Here is a 6,960-nt window from a genome sequence, read left to right as displayed (position 1 = left end):
AACGCAAGACAGAGTGAAGTGGAAGTCCATGATCGCCCACCCCAGTCGGCAAGGCACCGGATAATGATGATGTGTTTTACAGCGCTTGCAACTGCATAGCACATTAGTTTGATGAAACTTTGATAAACATTAAAGATTAACAGCATCGTAATACATGTAAGTGGTGTGATCCAGTATGGGATATTGACATAGAAACTGATGCTCGGACGGTATTGCTGTTTTAAGGCCGTCCAATCCTGAAATTTACTCTTTGTGATTTTTTAATGGAGAATGATATCGTGGTGGGGAACTCTTTATCAATTTTTCCTGGTACTTGGACTTTGGAAAACCCTTCTACTCATCGATTAAGTTTATTTTGTAAAATGAGGAAAAAATCCCTATCTTATGCAAATCAGAGACTCCATATGACATTGGATCTTCTGTTTGTCTATCCGACCAGACTATTTTGTGGACTGAATATTTAGCAAAATCATGGATGAAAATGTGATCTACAATTAATTTTTTTTATTGTAGGGTCTTGCGTTGATATATTAATGTGGTTCTGAAAACAGCAAGACAATCTAATAGGCTGTATATGTATGTGAGTGTATTTAAGGCGACCTCTCAGTGAAACGGTGCATACTATCCACCTCCTTTGCTCCTACAGCATTATATTGTTAGACAGAACTGCATTTTTGTACCCTCACTCACACAAGTCACTATATATTCTAATAACCTTTTCTATTTATGTGTGCACGTTGAAAGAAAGTCTACCAAACTAGTTTTGAATTCATTCGCAGTCGACAAACCACCCTGAGCTTCGTGTCATACGTAATAAAGGCATCTTGCGAGGTCACAGAGAATATAATGTGCATGCCTTTGAAATAAGAGCAGGAGGAATGGATAGAGAGGGCCAAAAGTTCACACTGAAGATTTGTGTAGATTATCACAAGGTAATCTTGCTCTCGAGCAAAGTTTTATCCATGACATTTTCTCTCTTTGGCAGTTTCTTTTCTGGAAATTGAGATTCCCACTCTGATTGGCTGAAATGTTGCCAGACTTAAAATCACGTAAAATCACAATGATCTTGTTTGGCCTATATATCGACACGTATTTTTAATCAAGCACTCATCTGAGTAGTTTGACACAGAAGGCAGATTGTCCTTGACCAGTGCACGCTGTTTCGTAAAACCGATGCAGGTCAGACAGATTATAAAACAGGGTTCAAGATACAGTAATCTAGATTTTTTTCCGACAATAGTGAAAGGGGACCCTCAGAAGCATGTACACAGATGTGGACAGAAATACCCTGGTCTGCTCGCTCCTTGTAGATTGTTTCGAGGTGCAGCTGGCTGAGGCTCTTCTAAAGCACTCTCTAGCTGGAGTATCGTGGTTGTCACCAAGAAATGCCCGAGAAAGATGCTCAGGATCTGATGGACAGATAGAGTTACCAACGAGGAGTTTGTAGGAGAAAAAGACAGAAAAAGGTAGTGGAGATGGACTGTTGGAAAGACATTTGGATAATGTAAAGAAGATAGCCCAGAATACGGAAAATGGAAAGTGTTTGTCGGTCCACGTTGAGTCTGGCGATGATGCAGCGTGCATGGGCTCTTCTAGAGCACTTTACAATAGATGCAAGAGCCCAGTTATTTGGATACCAACATTTTCCTGCACAATTTGATCTTCTGATCTTCCTGTTTCAGATACTAAACCACGTTTTTTAAAGTTAACTGTTTTTCTGTTTCCACTCATCGAGTACTTTTGATGATACTTCTTTTTCCACCGAAAACTGGTTCTTATACTATTTCCGCGCTGGTACAAAGCGGTTGTTCTGCAACTTTCTTTGATATCTAAAGTGGTTCAAGTTGTTCTACTTCGCAATATCACTTAGTTTGTTAGGGGACTCTTATAAATAAATACTCTTTTAAAGTCAAACTAGTTGGGATTGTGATACAATACAACAATACAACAGAACACTTTTAATGTATTTTACTACATTGCTACTTTTTTTGCATTCGAGCAAGAACGAAATTGTAGAACTACTACTAGAAGGGCAAAAGCATTATACATTCGAATTTGACTGTCATTTCGAAACAATTCTGGTACAGCATCTATGAAACAAGAATCATAATCACGCGACGGAAAGCTTTTCTCTCTGTCAACACCATAAATTAAAAAATATAGGCTGGAAACGATGAATACTGACTGACAATTGTGTTTGCCCAACGCAGTCGTCAATATTTCTATGTTTACAGGAGCATGTATCGTCGGTCTCCTGATAACATTGTGAATTCCACAAATGTTTGAACATTTTTTGTGCATATTTTGATAGTGCTCGGTGAGATATTAATACAATTATCTCAACTCAATCGTGTAATCTGACGTGATATAAAAATATATGAATATCCACACCTGTGTGGAATTCACGATCTTATCGGTCGGTTCATGACTCGCATGAGCGACTCTAAAGCACTATCAAAATATGCAAAAAACAACAACAACAACAACAACAAAAGAAAAAAACAAAAAAAAACAACCTCAACAGATTTTCGAACATTTGTGGAATTCACGATTTTATCAGGCGACCGACGAAATACCACAATCCTAGATTTTCTTTATAAAATATATGCTTTCGTGGGTGCGTCCACACTATCCCTGTCTTCCTCTCTCTCTGCATGTCAATTTTGCCTCTTTGTTTGTTTGTTTGTCTGTCTATCTATCTGTCTCTATTCCATCTCGCCCACTCATCGTTTCTGTCTGTCTGTCTGTCTGTCTGTCTGTCTGTCTGTCTGTCTGTCTGTCTGTCTCTCTGTGTGTGTCTCTCTCTCTCTCTTTCTCTCTCTTATATGCACGCGCAGGCACACTCACAATCTATATCTGACTATACGAACTATAAAAGTACGTGTCTAACAAGTAGTAACGCTGTATGTCCACCCGTGGGCCCGAAATGGGAGCATTACGGGTTTGGACAGTGAAGTATTGTGAAGTTTGTGTGAACCTTCATGGTGATAATGAGCTATAAATAAAGCTACAATAAGACTTTTTGCACATATACACTGGTTTCCAGTAACATCCGGAGTGAGACAGGGCTGCAATCTCTCCCCTCTGCTCTTCGTGATCTACTTGGACCAGATAACAAAAGAGGCCAATCCAGATCCAGTGGCACTCAACGAACTCATGTTTGCAGACGACCTGGCAATGATTAACACCAAGACTCAGCTACAGGAGCATATAAACCAACTAAATGCGAGCTGCGAAAAATATGACATGAATATCAGTATAAGCAAGACCGAAGTCATGACAATTAGCAGGAGACCAGGCAAAGTGGATATCAACATCAATGTATCCCAACTAAAACAAAGCAGAGAATTCAAATACTTTTTGGGCAGCATTTTCACAGAAAATGGAAAATTAGATCGAGAGATAGAGACTAGATGCCAGAGAGCCAACGCAGTCAGCTACCAACTGGGCCCTCTCCTGAAACATCCCAATATCCCCATGAGCACCAAGGCGAAGCTCATCAACGCCATTTTCCTTCCAACGCTCACATATCAGTGCCAGACATGGACTCTAACAAAAGCCCTAGAGAGGAAACTGGTCACATGCGAGATGAAATGCTTAAGAAGAGTGGTCAACAAAACAAGAAGAGACAAAATTTAAAATGAAGTCATAAGGGACACCGTGGGAGCAACACCAGTCCTACCACACATTGAAAAATAAAAGGTCAAGTGGTTCGGACACCTCACGCGGATGCCCTCTAACCATCCAGCTCTGAGAGCATACAACACTAAATATTCTGGATGGAGAGCCAGAGGAAGACCAAGGCGACGATGGAGTGAATCTGTTGCAGACACCCTTAAAGATCATGGGATGTCCCTCCTACAGGCCACACGACTTGCTGCAGACAGACACCTGTGTCTCCCCGCGATACCCCAGGGTACAAGCGGAAGAAAAAAGTAAAAAGTAAGTAAAGTAAAGCACATATACACAAAGCACATTTTCTCACTCCTACGCGCACTCACAGTTGCGTATGCTGTCAGAAGAGAAAGCAAGCTGGCTTTTGTTAATTATAATAAAGTATGTATTGCAGACACAATATTTACATACTAAGTAGCTTTGAAAGCTCCACGTTCATAAGGTCTCCAGCGGCTATTAAAAATTTTTGATTTGATTTGTATCTAAGGTAGAAAAGGTCAAGCACACCCAAGGATTGATAGAATTACAGTAGTGGTCCCGAGCCTATCTTCCATTTTCTCTCTCTCCATCCTTTTCTCTTCCACTTTTTCTCTTTCTCGCCCTCTACCTTCTCTAGTATCCCCCTCTCTCTCATCATTCCTCTTTCACTCTTTTGCTTTTCCTCCCTCTTCCTCTTTCTCCTGGTTTTCCAATATACCCCTACCCCTCCATTTTTCTATTCCTTAAAATTCGATATTTCCTCAGTCTCAAAAGCAATAATGGGCTCATAAAAATGTTTTGGTCTTTAACTCTCTTCCCAGGAAGGAGAAGGAGAATTTATATGGTCAAAGGAGACTCAAGGCATCATTCTCAGTTCTTTCTACTGGGGATTCGCGGTAGCTCAGCTACTTGGGGCCTGGTTCAGTCAGAGGTGAGGTACTCTTCCCCGTTTCCTTTAGTATTGTTTTGAAATTTTTCCCATAACTTTTTCAATTACATTCGATAAATATTTTTGCTGTACTGCTTTTGCCTTTTAAAAATCTACTTTCTAAATTGTTACTGAAACCGTTGGACCTGCTATTTACCTTTTAGATTATTTGTTCATAATTTGCAGTTCCGTAAACAAATACTATGCGAATTCTTATTTCAGATACGGTGGAAGGAGAGTTTGGGCCTGTTCCATGCTCGTGTGCTCACTTTTAACTCTCCTCACACCAATAGCTGCTCGGATAGATTCTTACGCAGTCGTTGCAGTGAGAGTTGTATTAGGTCTTTTTCAGGTAAAATAGTAATTTTTGTTGCATAATATATATATCATTGAAGGGAAAAGGAGGTGGGAATGATTAGCAAACATTACACTTTTTTTGGGTCTAACATTTAAATCCAGCTTTCTTAGTAGACGTTTTGATTTTCTCAGGATGTTTTGTCAAACTGATCATTTTACTTTGTTGATCTGAAGACAAACGGGGAATTTCGTAGAAACTATTATACCCCCACCCCCCTAACCCTGTAAGCAATGCTAATGACGCATTTTTGTCAAGTGATGTAGACCATGTTAATAGAAGAATACTTTTTCACACTTCCCCTCTTAAAGTCCGTTGGGTAGCTGAGGTTATAAATGTAAAGAATAACAATAATAGAACCATTGTTCCCCTTTCATTTATCACATAATAAACTTTAAGGCTCACTCTAATTCCAGATAACAAAAGGTTTCGATATAGCTTTGGCTTTACTAATTTCCGGCAAAACAGAAAATCCGTCTTGTTGTCTTTCACTTCCTGTAGCCTTTAAATAGTGCGTCTTCCCCACTAGCCTTCTCTACCAATTTTTATTTGTGAAAACTTGATCATTTGGGCTTTTGTTTAGTAATTTTCATTTACCCTCACTTTGTTTTGATAATAGTTTATTTTCTTATGATCCTACAGCTAAAATCTGGATTCAAACGTTTCAGATCAAAAAGAAATTTCTGTCGCTCTTTTTTTTGTTCCTTTGCACGTAGAAATAACAATTAGTTGAGAGGATATGATCTTGGAGCAGACTCCTCATGTTTGAGTTAGGGTGGTGAACGGAATGGTGTTTTATGAATGAACTTCTAAAGCTGCACAAAAAATAGCTTAGGATGGCAAGTATACATGTATGTTTTGCGTGGTATACTGTACACATAACGATGGTGTGTTTTCTCCAAAGAGCGTGATGTGGCCCTCCCTGTGTGTTCTTTTCACCCGTTGGGTACCTCCCCTGGAGAATGGGAGACTTACCAGTTTTGCAATAACAGGTAACTTCTTCGTAGAACTCGTGAGGGAGTTAGTACAAAGTGCCAAGTTAGTGCTCGGCACACTTTGGGCGTTCAGTAGACGGTACAATGTGGGCCATGCCGTAAAGAATGGCAAAGGAACAAGGGAGAAAATAAAAAAAATAAAAAGAAAGGAAACTTTGACCGGTACAGAGAACACAATGTTAACTTTTTGACTGGAAAAAGCAACCTTGCCTGTCGGTATTTGTTTAGGTATGAAAACGAGGAGGAGGAAGAGTTGTTAACTAATCAAATTAAAGTCCTGAACCATCCGTGATTTGCTCAGACAAGTGAGGTTCAAGTATAAGTATCTTTCAAATACATGTAATATCCTTCTAACAAAGGGAATTAATATCTACTTCTGATCTGTCAAATAGGTTCTTTGCTGGGCGCTATCATCACTTTACCAGTGGTGGCTCAACTATGTGAAGTACCGACAGGATGGTCTCTAGCCTTTTACATTACAGGTAAGGCAATTGCTCCTCTAGTGTATGGCAATAGTTCCCCACGAGTTTCCAGCTACTGAATCAACCCTTTTCCTAAGGGTTTAGATTATTACTATTAAACCTAATAGCCTGTTCTCAATCAAATCTTGTGGCTGGTGTGCATAGCCTTCAGATGAGAAAGTAGACAGATATGTATGACCTCTGAACTGGTTTATCTTTAAAAGCGTGAAAAGAAAAAGCTCAAACTTATCCGGCAATATACATTCATACATGTATATTATACTCTCTCTCTCTTTCACTCTGTCTTTCTCTCTCTCTCTCTCTCTCTCTCTCTCTCTCTCTCTCTCTCTCTCTCTCTCTCTCTCTCTCTCTGTCTCTGTCTCCCTCTCCGTCTGTCTCTGTCTGTCTGTCTGTCTGTCTGTCTGTCTGTCTGTCTGTCTGTCTGTCTGTCTGTCTGTCTCTGTCTCTGTCTCTGTCTCTCTCTCTTTGTGTCTCTCTCTCTCTCGCTCTGTCTCTATAAATAATATACACCTGTGTGTGTGTGTGTGTGTGTGTGTGTGTGTATAT

The 6,960-nt window shown here is 39.8% G+C and overlaps 1 protein-coding gene across 1 annotated transcript in view; it reads left to right on the top strand.

The window, feature by feature from the left end:
* Positions 1-6,960, top strand: part of LOC101853955 (vesicular glutamate transporter 1) — a gene marked incomplete at its 3' end in the record, with an annotated part of 20,772 nt that overhangs the window by 12,734 nt on the left and 1,078 nt on the right.

The sequence above is a fragment of the Aplysia californica genome, unplaced genomic scaffold (genome assembly GCF_000002075.1).
Source record: "Aplysia californica isolate F4 #8 unplaced genomic scaffold, AplCal3.0 scaffold00425, whole genome shotgun sequence".
NCBI lineage: Eukaryota > Metazoa > Mollusca > Gastropoda > Aplysiida > Aplysiidae > Aplysia > Aplysia californica.
The sequence above is the reverse complement of the archived record's forward strand: the minus strand, read 5'-3'. Positions and strand labels throughout refer to the sequence as shown.